Genomic DNA, 21,220 nt, shown 5'->3' with positions numbered 1-21,220 from the left:
TATTAGGACAATTGCAATGATTTTGTGGACTTCTTTGTTTACTCAGTTATTGTTTTCCTGTCTGCTGGACTTTGCACTCCATGGAGGAAGGACCTTGTCAATGATGTTCATCACTGTATTCCTGGCCTTCAAAATTCAATATTCGTTGAAGAGATGGTGGTTATGGGGTCTGTATATATGAAGGAGTTCACTTAATATGTGTACATTTTACTATATATAAATTACATTTTAATAAAAAATATATACAAAATGCATTGAATACTCAGAAGAACAAATAAATGTATTTGCTTATACGCCTTATCATCTGTATTTGCCCCATGGGTATTTAACACAGACCCTGGCCCAATATTTTCTCTATCCTAGGATGCTCAAATTCCCATAATGTAAAGTGGAAGAATTCAGGCACATTACACTAATGTGCCCTTCCTTTATTTCCTCTGCAAAAGTCATCATTAAACCAATGGTACATATTTAAATAGATATGTCCCAGAACATTAAATAGAGAAAACAGTTTACAGAAGTCACTCCCTACATGTTGAACTAACCTGACTTCAAATGTGGTGGGATAAACTCTTAAGGAGGTTCATAGATGCTTACCTTTAGAGTAACAGACCTCTGGAAAGGCCACAGAGAGCATACTAGTTATGGCCTTCGGGCTGGATCACCTGTAGCTGAATCCTCGTCCTACCATGTGTAGCTGTGTGACTTTGAGCAAATCACTTAACCTCTCTAAGCTTTAGTTTCCTCATGAAACACAGAACACAATCCTCATGCCACAGAGATCTGGTAATGATGAAATGAGATCTGGTAATGATGAAATGAGACAATGCCTGGGAGACATTTAGCCTGATGCCTAGTATGTAGCAAGCCCTTGATAAATAGTGGCTATTACTGGTAGTACTGTGCTCCAGCCTAGCCCATCCTAGGCCCTTGGTGCCCACAGTCAGCCCACGTGATAGTATGCCTAGAGGAGGGACCAGGGAAGAGGGGAGGAGGAGGAGGAGGTATCTGCCCCTGGGGCCTCACAGCCTCGATTTTTTCCTGGCCTACCTATACTGTTCAACTTCACTCTGCAGACTTTCATTCCTCTGGCAACCCAGCTCCAGGCCCCAGGGGTACTGGGGACAAAGCCTAGAGTCAACAACCATTTCAGTGGTGTCATAGTCTCTTATACCTCCAAGTTCCAGGATTCTAGAAGCCAGGAAAGAATTTCAGCCTCAAAACTGGAGCCAGCTCACCTTGTAGCCTGAGCCCTGGTGAGGTCCGTCCCTGTATCCCTCCCAGGGTGTCCTGAACTACCTGGAATCCTGAACCAGCCAGTGTGATTCCCACCTCTGAACCTCTGCATGTTCATCCCTACCACCTGATGCTCCCAGTCCCCCGAAATGGGACTTTATTATTTCCCAGGTAAGCCAGCTGAGTCCCAGAAAGGTTTGGCCACCAGCCTCAGGGCCCACGGTCCTTAGGTGATGTCCTATCTCTTCCACCAAAATAGTAATTAAACAACTCTGGAGAGCCCCAGTATGCCAGGTGTGCAGAGCTTCACTTTTTCTTTCTCATTAAATGACGCAACTCTTATGAAACTGGTTTCATTTGCTCCAACTTAAGAATGAGAAAGCCTATGTGTTCAGTAACTTACCTGAGAGCACCTAGTATCAGGGAGCAGAAATGGCCTGCAACCCTAGCCCCTCAGGACCTAAGCCTGTGCCCTGCACTGCCTCCCTATTCCTGGAGAAATACCGTTGACTGGCATCATGAATTGAGGGCACGCTCTTTTGGAGTAAAACATTCAAGAATTAGGATCTCAGGAGGAGCCCTAAGGAAGGTGGGCTTCCCTGGCCAGCTCCTCCTCCCCATCAATCCTGTTGTCGTCAGTAGAGGGTAGTAAGATTCTGAAGCCAGAGAGACCTGGAACAACCAGAGTTCTCACAGTCTCCTGTGCTGCTCGTCACCATCCCAGCCACCCAGGGAGGGTACACTCAGAGCCAAGGGCTCCTGTACCCAGGTATCAGCCCTAAGGGCCCCAGACCACCTGATCACCTGGTGAGGAAGCTCCAATCCTAAGATGCACCAGCTTTCTGAGTTCATATCCCAACAACACTACTTGTCAGCTGTGAGCCCTTGGGCAAGTGACTTAAACTCTCTCTGCCTCAACTTCCTCCTCTGTGAAAAAGAAATAATAAGAGTATCATTGTTGTGATAGTATATGAGAAAGTAAGCAATCAAAAACAGCTTTTTTTAAAAAAAATATTTTATTTATTTATGAGAGACACACAGAGAGAGGCAGAGACACAGGCAGAGGGAGAAGCAGGCTCCTCACAGGGAGCCCGATGCGGGACTTGATCCCCCAATTCAGGATCACACCCTGAGCTGAAGGCAGACACTCAACCGCTGAGCCACCCAGGTGTCCTGCATTTTCTTCTTAAGGAAGCAGGAGCTGCAGCCAGGCAGTCAGAAGAAGGGACAGAGAAACAGGCCCAGGGCTGAGAGGGGGCAGCCAGTTTCAGCAAGCATCCCTGCCCAACAAGGGAGGGGCAGCTCCAGACTTGGAGGCCGCCCCTTCAGGCCTCCGAGCCAGTCCAGTGAGTGGGCCCCTCTGGGCCAGGTGCCTATTTTTATTATCAAGGCCACATTCCTGGGATTCCTTGGTGACCAGGCGCTTATTACAGGAGAATCAAAGCACCAAAGGAAAATACTCATTTGAGGCCAAGACCTGGATTTTTCATTTTCATAATTGGGTCTGCTGTTGGGTCTGCTGTCCCGGGGGTGCAGGCGGAAGAGCATTGCAGGACAAGGTCTCTCTATGGGAGCCCAGTCGCGCATGGGGGAGGGCGGGGCCAGTGTCCGCCCAGATCAGCAGGATTGCCCAGAAGGCCCTCCAGAGGTCATGGTGTCCACCCCCTGCCTCCTAGCCTCACTCATCAGCACCTAAGCAAGAGGGTCAGATGTCTGCCGGAGTGAGGAAAATCATTGCAGAAGGGCTAGGAGACTTGCAAAATCTCCTCCAGATCCACACAAGCTAGCCAGCTATCTTACCTAATGGTTCTCAGCTAGGGGGTTCTCAGTGTGTGATCCCCCCTCCCCGGGGGACATTTGGAAATATCTGGAGACATTTTTGGTTGCCACAACTTGGGGTGTAGAAGAAGGAATGAATGCTAGTAGCCAAAGATGCTTTTAAACATCCTACAAGGTACAAGATAGGCCCAAACAACAAAGAATGACCGAGCCCCAAATGACAATAGTGTCAAGGTGAGAAACCTAGACAAAATCCCTTCCTCTGCTGCTCTTGCCTACTTTTTCCCAATTAGAGTTTGTGGGAGATGTAATAAAGGGATGGGGGGCAGACACCCCCAGTGTGTCCTTTGGGAAGGGGAAAAGTGTGGGGTGGGGCATAAAGATCCTATACACTACTCGCTGGGTGCAAGGGGAAAATAACAGGATTTTGAAGCCCAGCAGATCAGGATCCACGTGTGGGCTCCCATCCATGGCTGTGCAGCCCTGGGCAAGCCACTTCATGGGTCATCTGTGAAATGAGATCATCATTTGCACCACAGAGGGTGGAGGTGAGAATGAGAAGTTATGATGTCTGCAGGGTACCTACTGTATACCAGCTATGTGGAAGTTTCCCTGCACATGCTGGCCTCCTCCCACTCCCCACGCTCATCTTTACACTACCTTCCCCTCTGTACCCGCCTGCCCCATCACCTCCTGAGACCGTGCTCTGCCCCAGCCAAGTGGTGCCTCACTGCACCCCTGTTCAGCCAGCCCCTCCTTGGTGCCTTCCAGCTCCTGTCCCAGCCTCTCCAGACCCTCCCAGCACTGGGCTGCCCTCCCTCCAAGGAACACCTGCCACCCCCACCCTCTGCTCACCCTTTCAACCCAGCATGGATGACTGCCTTAGCCACTCTCTGGCTTCTGCAGGTGGCTCCTGGTTTTTTTGGGGGGGGGGGTGCGGTGCATTGGAGAGTATGTGGTACATGTGAGTAGCACACATCTATAGACCAGGCAGGTTTGTGGATAGGTGTGTGAGCGTGTGTTTCTGTATCTTGTGTGCATGTGGCCTGAGACTCTGCCTCCTTTTTCTTGTGTTTTCTCCCAGCCACTGCAGGACACTTTATAATATGCTGGACTCGTTCCCCGTAGAGTGTCCTTTGGGGAGAGCTAGAGAAATGGATGTCTCTGGATTTCAGAGCAGTCTCCTTATTCCTTCTCCCCTGAGAAGGATGCCCAGAAACTCAGCTGCCATAGACAATTTCTTACCCCCTCCTTCCTTCCTCCTCTTCTGAGTACTGACTCTGGGCCAAGCCTTGTCCTAGACACCTGGAGAGATGAATCACACAAAGCTCCTGCTAAAAGTCAGCTAGGTGTGAGTGGGGAGCGCTCAGGGCTGCAGCTCAGCCAGGATGCACCAGCTCAGCAGTACACACTTTTGAAAGGTTGAAATATTCCTCAACAGTTGATAAGCACACTCTGCCCTGGGATCCTAAGGCCTTCTGATTCCCATGATCCAGAAAGTGAAGAGTTAACCCTTGGTCCCCCAGGGACCTTGCTCCTTGGTTGTGTCTGGCCTTCTTCCATCATCTCATTGGTTGGTGCTTCTGCCATAGCGATTATTAAATATTTTTAAACACTCCTGGGAGGCAGAAGCATTACTATGCTTGCAATTCACTAAGAACACCAACGGAAGTGTTAAGGGGGTCTGAACGCACTGAGGATGCAGCTAACTCTGTCTACAGGATTTTAGAGAAATCTTAAGGGGGGATGCCTGGGTGGCTCAGTGGTTGAGCACCTGCCTTCCGTTCAGGGTATGATCCCAGAGTCCTGGGATCGAGTCCCAGATTGGTCTCCCTGTGTCTCTGCCTCTCTTTCTTTTTTTTTTTTTTTAAGATTTTATTTGTTTATTTATGAGAGACACAGAGAGAGGCAAAGACACAGGCAGAGGGAGAAGCAGGCTCCTCACAGGGAGCCTGATGTGGGACTCGATCTTCGGACCCGGGATCACGCCCTGAGCCAAAGGCAGATGCTCAACTGCTGAGCCCCCCAGGCATCCCTCTGCCTCTCTTTCTATCTCTGATGAATAAATAAATAAAATCTTTAAAAAATAAAAATAAAGAAATCTTAAGGAGAAAAAAAGGAGAATTCTTCTCCAGTGTTTTGTTTTTTTTTTGTTTTGTTTTTTTTTAATTTTTATTTATTTATGATAGTCACACAGAGAGAGAGAGAGAGAGAGAGGCAGAGACACAGGCAGAGGGAGAAGCAGGCTCCATGCACCGGGAGCCCGACGTGGGATTCGATCCCGGGTCTCCAGGATCGCGCCCTGGGCCAAAGGCAGGCGCCAAACCGCTGCGCCACCCAGGGTTCCCTTCTCCAGTGTTTTGAAGGATGAATAGAAGTCCACAAGAAGATGAGGAAAGAGAAAGGTTTATGAAGCACAAGGAACATGAAGTGCAAAGGTGGGGAGGTGCGCAACAGAATGCTTGGCGGAAGGCAACAGGTTCCTAAGAGTGGAAAATGCGGAGATAATTGTAAAGGACTTTGAATGCCGAGCTGAGAAACTGCAGCTACCTGGGCAGTCCCCAGGGCTCCGTGCTGTCTCTCAAGCCAAGGATGGGCTACATAGTTTGTGAGGCACAGTGCAAGCTGATCACAGAAGAACATTGTTCAAAAATTACTAAGAACGTCAAGACAGTGACACCAGAGCATTAAACTAAGATCGGGGTCCTGGTAAGCCCTGGGGGACTGCATGAGTTGCAAGCCCACGAAGCTGGTGCTGCCCAAGGCCCGTGGTCTGAACAGCTGCCTGGTCTGGGATTCAGGAGATGATTGCTTGTGCCCACCGGGCCAGGTGAGGAAGCAGGAAATGTCTGCAAAAATTGTCCTGGCCTCCCTGGAGATTAGCCCCTTCCTTCGGCAGCATATCAGCATATCGGGTTACCGCCCTAGATGCACTGTTTTCAGAGCCTTGATTAACCAGGGGGGTTTGTGCAGCACTGTTTCTTTGTGCGCTAATTCCTCAACTGCTGACCCTGCCGCTGTATAAACACACCGGGCAGGTGCCTGGAGGACCTGAAAGTCTGCTTCTGGTAAGTGCTGGCTCCAGACCCTGCTCAGTGGCTTGGGATGGTGCTCCAAGCCCTCCCAGGCTTCATCTTACATGGGGCCTGGCTGGAGAGTTCAGGGGCCTCATGGCCACCCACGCTAGGAAACTAGTAGCCCCACAACTTTGTCAAAGTCACCGGTCTCAGGCCTTATTGTACCTTCCCAGAGATGAGATAAGCCACCAGATGGGAGAAGAAATGGGCAGGGGTCTAACTGTCCTTTTGATGCAAATAGAGGCTGAAATCAGAAGCTCCTCTTCTTGAGGCTAATAGATTCATTTGGTTAAAAGTTTAGAAGCATTTCACCACAACCTCTGTCCCCAGCAACCTGCCCCCAATATTTGCATATGTTTTGAATGAAAATTGTCAGGACCATGCAAACTAGACAGCTAAATGCATCTTATCAGATGGCTGTCAGGGAATCTTGGGAGAAAAGGCTAGAAACACAAGTGCGGCTGAGGCCTTTGTGTGGGTCTGGGCCTGGGTGATAGCATCTGCCCTCGCCCTGGCTGATAAGCCACCTTCTCCATTTCACAGAGCCACCTGCTTGTGGTGCGACCTGGGAGAAAGATAAGGGACTCTATGCCCCTCCTATTTCCAGTGGGGTCAAGTCTAAGGAGGCTGCCCCTAAGGAGCATTTCCATCCGTTGATCCACTACTCTATTAATGGTAAATTACTCTTTCCAATTATTTCATCCTTCACTCTGTGAATCTTTCAACTGATTTACAGAGAATTCCTACCTTTAAAGAAAAAAATCTGAAAGAAAATACATTGATTTTTTATTAATCCTATCACATGCACTGTCCAAATTCTTTTGCAGAAAAAAAATATAAGTGTACAAAGCAAAAGAAAGAAAAAGAAAAGAAAGAAAAAGAAAAGAAAGAAAGAAAGAAAGAAAGAAAGAAAGAAAGAAAGAAAGAAAGAAAGAAAGAAAGAAAGAAAGGAAGGAAGGAAGGAAGGAAGGAAGGAAGGAAGGAAGGAAGGAAGGAAGGATACATGCTCCCAAAGCTCCCATCATTCTGCAGCCCAGAGGGTTGTCACCATTAGCTTTCAGGCTGTGTGTTCTTTCCAGACTCACTCCGCACATCCATACACACAGAACTCTGTGTTCCTGGCCTGTAGGGGAGCAGAACTGTTCCTCACATTCCCTAGCTCTTGCCCGCGAATTGCCAGTGCCCCTCTCAGGCTCTAATGACTACCAAAAGCTTCCTGCTCCCAGCATTTCTGCATATACCCTGGGCAGAGGAAGTTGGCAGGACTTTACCTGAGCTTCTTCCTCCTGCCAGGATGGTGGTAGGCCCAGGGTGTGTAGAGATGAGCAAGCAGCATGGGCAACCATATAAGCCCTGCCTCACAGCCTCATGGGGTTTGGCCCAGAAAGGGCCTCCCTCCAACCCTCTGATTTCCAGGCTGGGGTTTGCATTTTGCTTTCCAAAGACCCCTGTACCACTTAGCACTGTCCACTGCCCTTCCAGAGCTTACTTATTCCTGCTACCTGTAATTCCCAAGTTCTCTTTAACGAGCTTAAATTACTTTTGTAAAATGGGGAAACATAATAAACTTATTTTCGACAAAAGTGATATAGCAAGTACGACATGCCCAGTGCTGGGGCGAGCATTACATGAGAGGTAATAGATGTAGAAGAAAATTCTTCAGGGACACCTGGGTGGCTCAGTGGTTGAGCGTCTGCCTTTGGCTCGGCATGATCCCGGAGTTCCAGGATCAAGTCTCACATCGGGCTCTCTGCATGGAGCCTGCTTCTCCTTCTGCCTGTGTCTCTGCCTCTCTGTGTGTGTGTGTCTCTCATGAATGAATAAATAAAATCTTAAAAAAAAAATTCTGCAAATCTACTTACCCAGAAAGACAATCTACTTTCATTTCAAACTGTTTAATATATTCAAGGGTTAGGACATTAAGGATGAGAGAGCCTGTGTGTGGTCTAGAGTACAGTTCTCCAGGGGCAAGATTGTTTAGGATTCTTACATGGTTAGGAGAAGCTTCCCAGGGCTTCAATGATACGACTCAGAGAAGCTGCCCCCTGCCTTGGCCTGTGAGGCATGCACATCCCCTGTAATGAAAATGATAATACACTTGTATTATCACTATTTTACTTCGTAGAGGCATAGGCACATCCTGACAATGATGGTGTAGAAATGTGGTTGTAATGAGCCTAAGTGAGATGAGCCAGGCCTGACATGCAGCAAGCATTCAGAAAGCGATAGCTGTGATGTTTCTCTCTCCTTCGTCTTAAAAGCCCTTTCCCCAGGGACTACACCCCCCATTTCATAAAGGAGAGCCCTAAGCTCAGTGAGGTTCCCATCCAGCCACAGATCATAGCTGCTAGCAATGGCAGGGGGCTGAGGTTGGAACCAGGTTCCCTAAAAGCCAAGATGAGTTGGCATTGCAGATGTGCTGGAGTTTCTTGGCTAAACTAAGAAGTGGACATTACACCAGCTTTTCTTTAATTTCTGAGTTGCTTTGATAGGTTTGTTTCTATAGGTCGTTCATTATGCAGCATTTGCCAAAAAGTATCTTTCATCTGATTGCTATTTCAACCTTGTCCCTTGCTTTGGTTTGAGTGGGAATCCTCAGAACATGATTCTTTCCTATCTAACTTTAGTACAGTCCTAAACACTCAGGCCTGCTAGCTTGCACTGAACTTTTTCCCCAAGTACTCCCTGTTCCCAGCTAGATCAAAGCCTAGTTTGTAGCCTAAATATTGAAATATGTCACCAGGGTGTGACATATCGCTCAATTTGTCTCAACCAAAGTCTCTGAATATTAGTTTGGGAGCAGCTAAAAACCCAATGTTTGTTTAGGTCTGAAGGCTCTTCACCTGTTTGGATCATCTGAATATTCAAGAACTTTAATTTCTCTCTCCAGTGTAATTCAAAAATCTCTCTTCCTTTCAGAAGAAGGCACACACAGACATGATGGTGACATTTGACTGTATTCAACCCACAAGGCCCTTTAAATTTATTGAATGACTGGCCATCATTCAAAAACTGAGGGATTTCATATAACACACATTTTCTGCTTCAGTTTGAAAAAGATCTGGAAAGATCTTGAAGATTTGGAAACATTAGATTGGTATTTTGAGCATCTGAGTAACAGCTGCTTCCTAAAGACAGACCTGTTTCCTGTAGAAACACCTGTTTCCCACCAGGGCCACTTATCTCATACTGGTTACCCACCAGGCCCTGCTGTAGTGCTGGATCCGGCTCTGCCACCTGCCTTGCCATGTGACTTAGGACAAATCACTCAAGCTTCTTAGGCCTTGTACACCTCATGTGATGTCTCAGAGTCACCTGGGTGGTATTATACTTTCCAGTCTCCAACTATTTGCATTGTGCAACTCATCCAGATCTCCCTTGGGAGAATGCAGTGCCCTGAGACCAAACACATTTCGTGTCACAGAGTTCTCTGATGTGGGGAGGGGAGTCATCTGTGACCACTATGTTGCTTGGATGCCTACATCCAGGCCTATTTTTTCCTCCTGGGCAGGAACCTTCATTTTCTTAATCCAAAATCTACCAGGACCAAGCTCTTCCAATGTAGCTCCAGTCTCAGAAGGATTAGATGGTTCTTCCCTTGCCTCTAGTCAGGCTATCAGACCCATTTTAGAAAAGACTTTTGGTTTTACAGAAAAAGAAGAAAGGATAGAAGGAAGGAAAGAAGGAAGGGAAAGGAAGGGAAGAGAAGGGAAGGAGGGAGGGAGAAAGAAAGAGACCATTTTAAGCAAAAATACTTTTTTTTGCAAAATTAACATAATTTATATCGCAAGAACAGCAAAAAGGCTTACCTACAACTCCATCACAACAAGAAATAAACTCTCTTTGATCTTTGTTCATATGCATATTAGAAATTGTACCATAGGAAAAAAAGAAATTTTACCATGAAAATAGTTATCACATGCCAAAAGCCTGTTAAGTGGATTGGGACTTTGCTGTTGTATCCAATGTCATCACCAAGCCCAAAATCATCTAGATTTGCTCCTATATTGTGCCCTAGGAATTTTATAGCTTTGAAATTTTACATTTAGTCCTATAACCCAGTTTGAGTTAATTCTTGTGAAAGGTATAAGACCTATGTCTAGATTCCATTGCCTGGATGTACTATGGTTTAAATCTTCTTAATAATCTTTCAAATAATGTATAGTCTTTCTAATAACATAGCATTCCTAATTATTTATGATCTTTCTGATTAAAAAAATCTTTCTAATTATTTATTGGCGTATCATATGCAAGCAGTTCTAAATTCTGTGGACACAGAATTCCTGTCTTCATAGAAGTTAGATTCCAGAGGTTCAAGTGAGTTCTAGAAAAGGCCTTTGAAAAAATAAAGATGTGGTCAACAATTTCATTGCTTCATTCTATGCTACAGGACAATGGTTTTCAAAGCGTGATCCAAGAACCCCTGGGGGTCCCTGCAGGGATCCGCAGGGTCAAAACTCTTTTAAAGATAACAGTAAGGCATTATTTGTCTTCCTTACTATGTTGACGTTTATGTACAGAAGTGATGGGGGATAAAACGCTAAGGCTCAGAGGGAATCAAGGTGGTAGTCCCACACTGCACTGTCAATCACTTGGAGGGAAAAAAGTTAGTTTCACTGGAGAACGCTCTTGATGCAGCAGTAAAAATCACTGCTTTTACAAAATCTCAGCTCTGTAGTCCATATGCTCTTAATATTGTATGTAATGAAATACGAAGTGTGCCTAAAGCAGGAGCACTGCATTTGAAATTTGTCTGCATATAGTGGTTGATTCTAGGAAAAGTATGCTGTGTGCCACAATTTGAGTTGCAAGCTGAACTAGCCACTTTCTCCATGGCACACCATTTTTATCTGAAAGAACACATAACAACTGTGGTTACTCAGTCTTGAGCACTTGACAGACATTTTCCTGAAAACAAAGTGAAGTAAATCTGTCAATTCAAGAAAGCCTGACCAGATTGGATGTATTAATAAAATTTGAGTTTTTATGAAAAAAAAAAAAGAATTTTGGAAAATTTGTAGGTACCATAGCGAGCATGACAACTTTCCGGATCTTAAAGACTCCTGATGAGATTGGTGATATTATTGCCAATTTCAGAAAATCTGTTATACAAGAACATGTTTCATAATAACCCAGCAGAGCATCACTCATATTTTCTAAAATAATTCAAGATAAAAACAAACTGAATGCAGAAGAAGGTATAAGAATTCAGTTGCTGTCTAGGAAGCCAGACATTAAAGAGATTTATAAAAACATAAAGCAGTATTATCTTTTTCAAAATGGTTTGGTTTTGAAAAATATAGTGTTTTTTCCATAAAACATTTTGTCTTTATGTGTATTGTGTTTTTTTCGTATAACTGATATGTAAATATTTTTCAGTTTTGCTTATTGTTATTTCTAATACAAGTAACTGTGTATTGATGTAATTCACTTAAACAGAAGCTATTTGGGTTTTCTCAATAATTTCTAAGACTACAAAGTGGTCTCAAACCAAAAACTTTGAGAAGCAAAGGAAGGAGACCTGGGTGAATACACCCCAGCCACACCTGGCACCTTTTCAGGACTGCTAATCCCTGGTTTAGGCTGTGTTTAGGGATACTGGGGGTCCATTAGATACAGTCCTGGCTAGAAATGGATGGTACATTCAGAAGGGGTAATTGAGGAGAATTTAATGAAGAAACTACTTACTAAAGTGTGAACATGGCCAAGGGAAATCCAGAAGGGAGGAGAACACACTTGCACTGCCAATCACATGACGCCATTGCTACCATGGGACCAACAGGTCACCAGAACCAAGCCTGATCTGTAGTTGTGAGAGACACCTACAGAGTAGCAGCTATGCCTTCCGTGGAGAAGCATAGGGAAGAAACTGGAGAAACAAATACCTTGACCTCTCTCTCCTGTGACCTTTAAATCTTTATTTGGTGTCCTCAGTTGTCTGGCCCCATCCAGAAGCCAGAGGGAAAATGGGCCTGGTGGTGCAGTCTGTGGAGGCGAGCCTCCCAGGGCTCGGAGAAGGGTGGACAAACAGAGAATACTACAGACTGAATTGTGTCTCTGCAAAATTTGTATGTTGGAGATCTAACCTTCAAGTGATGGTATTTGGAGATGGCTTTGGGAGGTAACTAGGTTTAGATGAGGTCATGAGGGTGGAGCCCCCATAATGGGATGAGTGCCCTGATAAGAAGAGACGCCAAGGCTTTCTATCCGCCACGCGAGGACTCAAAGAGGAAATGGTCATTTGCAAGCCAGACCAAGGGCTCTCATCAGAGCCTGACCATGCTGGCTCTCTGATCTTGGACATCCAGGTCCAGAACTATGAGAAATAACTTTCTGCAATTTAAGCCAACCTGTCTATGGTATTTTGTGTCCTAGCAGGCTGAACAGACTGATAAAGAAAGTGAAGTTGGTGGAGAAGAGGCCTTCAGAGAACATCTAGCACAAAGGTGAGGTGTTAGAGGCCCCTTCTCTGGCAAGCACTTCCCCCAGTCTCTGAAACTACCTCCAAGTGAATGACTGGCTGAAGGGCAAAAAACCACCGTGATAGTACTAATAACAAAAGCTGACATTTCTAAAGCTCTGACTCATTTAATCTTATTGTCACACTATCTCATTTAATCTTCACAATGATCCATGAAACAGGAACAACTTTTAGCCCTACTTCAATGATAAGGACACTGAGACTCAAATTGTCCCAGATCAGGAGTCCAGCTCCAAATCAAGGCTTTTTGACTCCAAACCTGGTGCTTCTTGTTTGTTTGTTTGATATTTTGTTTTAGGACTTTATTTTCTTAAAGCAATTTTAGGTTCACACCAAAATTAAGAGAGAGATATCAAGGTTTCCCATGTATCCCCTACACCCCAATACCCACAGCTTCTTCTGTTATCCACATTCCCCACCAGAGTGGGATATTTATTACAATTGATGAACTTGCACTGACAGATCCTCAAGAGTCCACGGTTCACACTATGGTTCACTCTTGGTGGTGTACATTCTATGGGTCTAGATAAATGGATGATGATACATATTCATCATCATAGTGTCACCCAGAATATTTTCCCTGCCCTAAAAATCCTCTGTGCCCCTCCTATTCATCTCTCCCTCTCTCCAATCTTAGAAAATACGAATCTTTTTACTGTCTCCATATTTTTGCCTTTTCCAGAATGTTATATAATTCACCTCATATGATATGTAGTCTTTTCAGATTAGTAATAGGCATTTAAGGTTTCTCCATGTCTTTTCATGGCTTAGCAGCTCATTGGTTTTTAGTACGGAATAATTGTCCTAGCCTGGATGTACCATGGTTTATGAATCCATTCACTTGCAGATTTTGCTTGCAGATTTTGGCGATTATGAGCAAAGCTACTATAAACATCCATGTGTATGTTTTCGTGTGGACATAAATTTTCAACTCCTTTGGGTAAAGATCACAAACCCAATGCTCCTACACTCTATACTATGATGACCCCCTTTATAGCTTTCTTAGTGAGGGTACCAGGTCTGCTCTTCCAAGGGAAGTAAGGTTTATCTATTGAGTTCCATGAACCAGAAGACTCCAATTTCAAGAATTATGGAGGATTTAAGATTTTTTCCCTGCTTGCATGCTAATAAGTTTGCCTGCCGCGGTCTCGTGGATACTGGCGTGAGACTTGGGACTCCCAGGTCAGAGAGAAGGGACTATTATTCACAGCACAGCAGGCAGCATGGGCTTCATCTGTGTACCAGTTTCCCTTGTCCCACTTCCCACGAGCTGAAGAGGGCCACATGAAACTGGCACATGTGGCAGGGTATGTTATAGGAAAGGAACTCCAGTCCTAGAGAATCCTAATAGTCTATATAACCGTCCACTTGACTTTTGCCCCGAGGAAGACTTTTTCTCTGTTATTCTGGATTATGAACAAATCTGCACTGGTTCTAGAGGAAGACACTACTACTATATTCCAAGGCCATTCACTAATGCAAGCATCCTTAAAACAAAGACAGCCAGCATGCAAGAAATATAAGAGACTCATGGAGAATTATCCCCCAACACTCAGAATCCCTCAGACCTGCCTACACTGCCTTCCTGATACATCACCAAGTCAAGGCCCAGGACAAGCAAGCTCCTGGGAGCCCCTCAGAGCAGGGAGTATGGCAACCTCTTATCCCAGCAGACACCTGGTGGGCACTGCACAAGTAACCTTCCCTACCTGCCAGAAGCCAGAAGCCATAGGACCCAAAGTCTGACCTGTCAGGGCCTGGCAGTATAGGGGTGGGTGTTGTATTGGTACCCATGGGCTTCAATTTATGAAGGTGCTATCACAGAGAGGTCAAAGCCATAGAAGAACAATTTTCATTATTTACATCTCCCAAGAGGAAGGGTCACACCATGCAGGGCCACATGGGAGGCATTAGGTTTGGGTCGAGGGGAAGGCCTGGGCCCTGGCCTTTATTGAGGCTTCCATGAGAAAGGCAAAGTAGGACAGAGTAAACACTTTAGGATTGACCAATGTGAATAATTTGGTGGGCTTTGGGCTATAGGGATGGCCCTAGTATAGTTCCCATCTCTAGGATGATTTAGACCAGGAGAAATACTAGCTTGCTGTGTGAGTTAGATAAGGCCAGTGGGGCTTAGCCTTGGATCAGCCAGCGTGCTCGTGGGAGGCCAGGTGTAGGCAGGCTGACTTGCAGAAGAGAGGCAAACCCTTTGGCCAATAGCATGGCCCTGTGATGAATGATGCCAGGTAGTCCTACAGAACCTCAGAAAGCACAGAACAGTAAGGTGTGGGGATGATGAGGGAAGAATTGTAAAACCAAAAAAGGCAAGATGAAATGCAGAAATCAGAGTGACTTCACCTGGATCCTCCTTCACCTGCTCATCCGCTAAGGGGGAATAGAAATAACACTTCTCTCAGAGGTATGGTGAGGGTCCATAAGATCAAGGGTGTAAAATGCTCAGCACAGCTCCTGGTACGACCAACAGCTCACCAAATGCAAACTCTAAAGCACATGTGAGCAGGTTAGATGGCCAGTCATGCTTTAGTTCAAGTAAATTTAATGAGAAAACATGCAAATTTCCTAAAGGAAATCGGGACACTTTGCCTTATAGAGCAAGACTTCCACACTTACTGTGGCTGCTGCTGTTTATTTTAACTCAATAATTCCTCTGGTGGATTTCCAACAAGACCTGATTTGCAAAAATGCATTTGACACCAAATATTTCACAGCATATCCAAATACACAAAATGAGGCCAATTTGTGCTGCTGTGCTAACTTCACACTAGGCGATGGGTGAAACCACATGCCTCAAACTGCAGTGTAAGAATTCTCTCCACGGGTAAAATACCGATTCTGCCTCAGTAGGTGTGGTGTGGGGCCTGACATTCTGCACTTCTACGAGCTTCCAGGTAACGGTCCAGGGCCCACTCTTTGAGCAGCAAGAGGTTAAAACACAGTCACTCTGTCTTATTTGGAAGTGAGGCTTCTCTAGAACTTGAAAAGGCCAAAGGAGGAGGGAAAAGCATTGACAAACACTCTGTGGTTGTCCTAAGTCGCTGCAGTTGTGGGGGAGTCAAGGGGGCAGGAGGTGGGATGTCTGCAGTGTGTGGGGAGACCTCTGGAGCCGTGCCAGTTAGGACACATCAGAGGAGTGATAGCCCTAGCCCTCGCTCAGAGCCAGTTGACTGCCTTACCGGCGATCCATATCATCTCACAGCACAGAGGGCTGGCTCTAGACCTTCACTCTGCTCCTGAGGTCTGCCGATTTTGAAAGGTACAAGTGGGCCTGTATTCTTGTCCTCTTCCAGCCAGCACTGTGGCCCTGCTGGGATTCACAGGGTAAGCTCTGAGACCTGAACACAGTATTGCTACTCTGCTTGGAGTACCTGGGACTCAGGCTCAGCCCCTGACCTGCTGTGTGATGACAAGCAAGCTGTCTTCCTTCTCCATCCTCAGCCACCCATCTGTAAAATACAGAGTTTTGAATGAAGTCAGTGGTTTCCAAACCTGAAGGGTCATGAGAAGCACCTGAAGACTTGGATAAAATCCTGATCCCCCACCCCAGCCTGGATCTAGATCTTTGGATAGAGGTGGGGAGTGGGTGGGGGAAGAGCTCAGAACAAGATCTGCTGGGATATAGAGAGCAAGCAAAGGTTGCAGGGAGGAAGGGCCAAAAGCCTGAAGATTATGACACCCTCCTTCCACCTACAGGCCTCCCCTCACCCCACTCAGTACTCCCCACCCCTGCTTAATAACACAGAGGGGCAGAGGGAGGAGTTCGCCACCACCAACCACTCCCTCCCCTCTGAGGTCCCAGAGAGGCTGGCCACCATCTTCTGTTTGCAGTAAACACTGGGAGCTACTACTCAGGCTTCCGCTAATCCTGTCTCCATGCCTCCCAGGGCTTCTGCTCGCCCACCTCCCTCACCACCTTCCACCTTCCTCTCGTACTGAGTCCCTCTTCTCTGATCCTGCAGGCTGCATCCCAGGCCTCCATGCACAGCCAGGGAAGCCTCAGAGGCCTTCGTACTCCTCTGATGTGTCCTAACTGGTACAGCTCCAGAGGTCTCCCCCACACTGCAGACATCCCACCTCCTGCCCCCTTGACTCCTTCCCTACTTCTGTATTATTCAGGATTCTTAGTCACAGTGGCAGGTACCCCCATGCAACCTAGCTTTCGGGAAAAATAAAGAAAGAAAAGAGAACCACTGGCTCATACAACCAGGAAGTGCCCTCAGGTCTGACGGGATCCAGGGGCTCCATGATTTGGCCGAGGCTCACTTTTTCTACCACAGTGTTACGATCATTCTCTCCTACCAGTTAGCTTCCAACAATCTACAGCTCCAGCCTCATATTCTCTCAGCCTCGGCAGCCTATAGAAAAAGAGGTTCTAACTAGGCCAACAGAGATTAGGATGTTCACACACCTTCCCTTTGTCCCTCCATTCTACCCATCTTTCCATCTCTTGTTCGGGAACGAATAGAACAAGGTTGCCATCCTGCGTCCTTGAAGATCTTACAGTCAATGGGAAATACACTGGCCATATGTCAATCGCTGTGACATTTTATTATCAGGGTTATGGCGAAAGTTTGGACAGATTCTGCATAACTTTGGGTGGTGCCGGTTAATGCCGGCTCTGGACTCCCCTTTCCGCTTCTGTGACCTGAGCTGGCCCCCACATCCTGTGCAGTGCCTATAGCAGGAAGAGCTGCCAGGGTGTAGCTCATGACATGGGAATTCAGCCTGGGACTCTCAGGCCTTCCCAAGCAGTGTCCCAAGCAGAGGGCAGGGAGACTTGGGACCCTTGGTAACCTTGGTGGCTCTGCCTTCTCATCCAAGCAAATCCTAGCAAGGGAGAGAAGAACTAATACAAGGGGAAAGGAGGAGAAAAGGGGCAAGGGACTTAAATTCTCAGTATAGTTGGATCTGAAAAGAGATGGGCAGGGTTCATGATGTGCTGCCCCCATGCAATATCCTAAAATCAAGAGTCTCCTTCATGTGCAGACCAAGGACAGCTTCAGAGAGCTCCCTGCCTCCTGAGATCTCATGCTACAGATTGCATACGCCACCTGGGTGGAGTGCATTTTAGGGGAAATCGTTGCTAATTTCCATCAGAGTCTCAAAAAAGTTGGTTATAATGTTATGATAGATCCAGAACCTGACCACAATGCTCCAGGGCTGCTACCAGGAAGTCTAGGCCAGCTGACCTCTTCACCTCATCTCTAGGCCTCAAATCCAAAAGCCTCCTGTCGGCCCTCACCTCACTCAAAACCCCCACCCCACACTCAGGTTGGCTTCAGTTCAGCTCTGCCCCCCAGCTATGACCTTTCTCAGCCTCAGTTTCCCCATCTGTAAAACAGCCTGGTAATAATATCAATTCACATTTAGGACATGATCACAATGATCTAAACCCCTCTCCACAGCTCATCTCCTTTCACCTTCACATTGACTCTGACAGTAGGTGCTGTTAGGCCCAACTTCACAGCTCAAAAAATCCAGGCCCAGAAAAGTCAGGTCACTGTCCTAAGGTGATGGAGCAGGACAGAGACATGGGTGAGGTAGGGACCCTGGGACACACCATCGAGGAGAGCCTCACTGTCAGATGCTGACCTCACACTTCCAAGATCCTGAGTGGGGGCCTCCTTAAATGATCCATCAAAGTACCTATGCATTTCTTTAAAAAAAAAAAAAAAAAAAAAAAAAAGATTTATTTATTTATTTATTTATTTATTTATTTATTTATTTATTTTGAAAGAGAGTGTGTATATGCCAGCAGGGGGAGAGGCAGAGGGAGAGGGAGACAAATCTCAAGCAGACTCCCCACTGAGCACAGCGCCCAAAGTGGGGCTCCATCCCCCCACCCTGAGATCACCACCAAAGCTGAAATCAAGAGTCAGACATTCAAGTGACTGAGCCACCCAGGTATCCCAAAGCGCCAATGCATTTCGGATGTATTTCTGTACAGTGTGTTCTCTTCCCTGGTAGGGCTGCTGTAAGGCTTTGAGGGGATGTGTTTATTCAAGCACCCAGCATGATACCTGGCAAGTGACAGCGCTAAGTAGTGTCAGGCCAAAAGAGGATTAAAATCCCAGGTTTACCTCCCCTCTCCTTCTCTTCCCCTTTCCAGCCCAGCAGGAGCCAGGGAGGTTTTTCAGAGAATCCAACCTACCCTCTGCCACTCGCTGACATTAGGACACTGAGGCCTGAGAATTGGAGCCAGTGGGGTTCCCTTCCTGTCTGAGCCAGGTCTCTGACTGCCACCAGCATTTCCCTTAAAACCGGTTCACCTGGCTTCTAATAAGACAAACGGGCCCTTTCAGTAGTTAGCACTTAGGCAGGATTTCAATTTTTTTTTCCAAATTTTTATTACCTTACATTTAAAACATTTATTGCCTTGCTAGTTTCCGGCCCAGGGTGCAGACACAGAGATGAAAAATAGGACTGCTGAGTACTTACATTCTTGGCTGAGAGAAACTTCTGCCCTCCCCCATACCCTACTCTGCAGGGTGGGCACCCGAAAGGAACATACAAGCAGGGTTCTAGGTTTAGACACCTCCCCACAGCCCTTCTGGATGCACCCAGGCCAGGAATGGGCAGGCTGAGGACTAAGGAGGCTAATTTTTAGGGAAAGAGCAAGCTCTGCCTAGGTATAAAAGGAGTTGTAGCCCAGACTCCTGGGTGCCAGGACAAGGGGAGAAATTTGAAGTGTACTAAAGGTATCCATGAACCAGACCCTTTCGGAACATTTAAGCCTCACTGTATGTGTGGGCCAGGGATCATCATAGCCATTTTTCCCATGAGAAAAACAGAACTTGTGAAGTTATCACTTTCTCCACATAAAGGGCTTCTCCAGCATCACCAGTGAAAAATCGGGTCTGGTCAGCAACCACCATCTCTGAGAGGACTTCCAGGTACCCCCAGATAGTGTGAAGTCTGCCCGACACTCATCATGGAACATTCCACATCCCGGTTAGAGGTTGTCCATCCCTGGAGGTAAAAACCACACCCACAGCCATTCCAGTCATAGAGACGGCAGCAGCCATCCCCTGTGCCCCTGCAGACAGGCACCAGTGCTTGGTTCACCACCATGACTTCCACTTGCATAACAGTGGCTTGGCGTCTTAGAGATGCTCAATGAGTATTTGTAGGGGTTTTGTGCAATGAATGAAATCAATCAAGAAAGAGTTAAACATAAATATGCAAGGCTTGCTGGCTGACATGCATTGGCTCCTTTAACATGAGGCACAGGGCAGTTAAGTAATATGCCTGTGATCAGACAAGTACTAAGTGGTGGGGCTGAGATTCAATCCTAAGCATCTGACTCCACAGTCACCATGATTGAACTTCACTATTTGCCTCCTCTAAGCCAGGATTTCTCAACCTCCACACTATTGGCATGGTGAGCTGGGTCATACTTTGTTATGGGTACTGTCCTGTGCACTCTAGGATGTTTAGCAGCATCCTTGCCTCTACCCACCAGATACCTGTAGCACCCCCCACCCGAAGTTACGACAAACCACAAAATGTCTTTAAACATTAACAAATGTCCCCTGGGTTAAGAACTCTGAGTTTAAAACCACTGCTCTGAGGAGATACCACCTTTCCCTCCTCCTAAGTCAATATAGCCTTTCCCCATCAGCACTCCAGGGCCATCATCTCCTGGGACAGAGTGCTTTGATGGGAAGCCTGGGTGCCTGTACTTCCAGGTCCACTGATTTGTGAGTGATCTTGTGAGTCACCACTCCCACCCTCAGCATCTCTTTGCTCATCAGCTAAGGGCCCCCATATCCATCCAATTGCCCAATGAGTCACTGACCTGGACCCCTTCTTTTCCTTGCCATGCCACCGTATTTCTCATCCAGTCCCATTGCGACCACCTCCTACATAGTGTTCCAACCTATCCCATCCATTCCCCTCTCCGCACCCTCTCCACAACTTCCTCATCTGCCTCTGCCCAGACCGCCATCCCTTTACCTGTGAGTCAGCCACCAGCCTGTGCCCGCCTCCAATCTCACCCTCTCAAGTCCAGGGTGATCTTCCTAAAACACAAAGATGATCACACCTGCCTTGGGTGTTTCCTTTGCTTCTGAAAGAGCTGAAGTGACAGCAAAGCACAGTTGGATGGAAAGTTCTGGAGTGAGGCATGGAGGGACCTCTATCAAGGCATGTAGTTCCTGCACTATGATCTCAGGGTGACCTGTCTGTCTCCTCCACTACACAGCAAGCTCTGGACATTTCCTGCTCCTCAGCGTCTGGCATAGGTCTTGACCTTGGCACACAGCTGGCACTGGGCAATACTTATTGGAAGGAGGGGTGAATGGATGGACAGATGGATGGGGAGGACAACCTGAGCCCACTGCAGGGGCTTCAGAGATACATGTGGGATGACCAACTCTGCCCTCAAGTAGAACTCCATTTTACAAGGAAGATGAACTGTCCCTCCTATAAGGGTTTTTCAGATTCAGAGAAGGGGATTGGAGAGGGAGATAAACAAGACATGATAGATTATTTGCTGTGTGTCTTTCTGACAGCTCTCTCCTGGGGCAGAATTTTCTTATGGGGACTAGTTCGAGGAAGGGGTCATTTCCCTAAGAATCTGGTTGTGGAGATTGGGGGTATCTGATGGTCTTTATTTTGGGGAAAACGCACA

General features: G+C 46.6%; 1 long non-coding RNA gene across 4 annotated transcripts in view; it reads left to right on the top strand.

Annotated features, from left to right (window-relative positions):
- Window positions 1-1,211: 1,211 nt before the first annotated feature.
- Window positions 1,212-21,220, top strand: part of LOC140632302 (uncharacterized) — a 40,524-nt gene continuing 20,515 nt past the window's right edge. For 3 of the 4 annotated variants that reach the window (XR_012029823.1, XR_012029824.1, XR_012029825.1), the window contains exons 1-3: window positions 1,212-1,407; window positions 12,468-12,538; window positions 19,413-19,563. This is a non-coding gene — a long non-coding RNA (uncharacterized lncRNA). Of the gene's footprint in view, window positions 1,408-12,467; window positions 12,539-19,412; window positions 19,934-21,220 lie in introns of those variants that run through there. The other variant, XR_012029822.1, reaches the window with a different exon arrangement.

This window comes from Canis lupus, chromosome 4, assembly GCF_048164855.1.
Source record: "Canis lupus baileyi chromosome 4, mCanLup2.hap1, whole genome shotgun sequence".
Classification (NCBI taxonomy): domain Eukaryota; kingdom Metazoa; phylum Chordata; class Mammalia; order Carnivora; family Canidae; genus Canis; species Canis lupus.
This window is presented reverse-complemented; position numbering and strand designations above follow the sequence as displayed.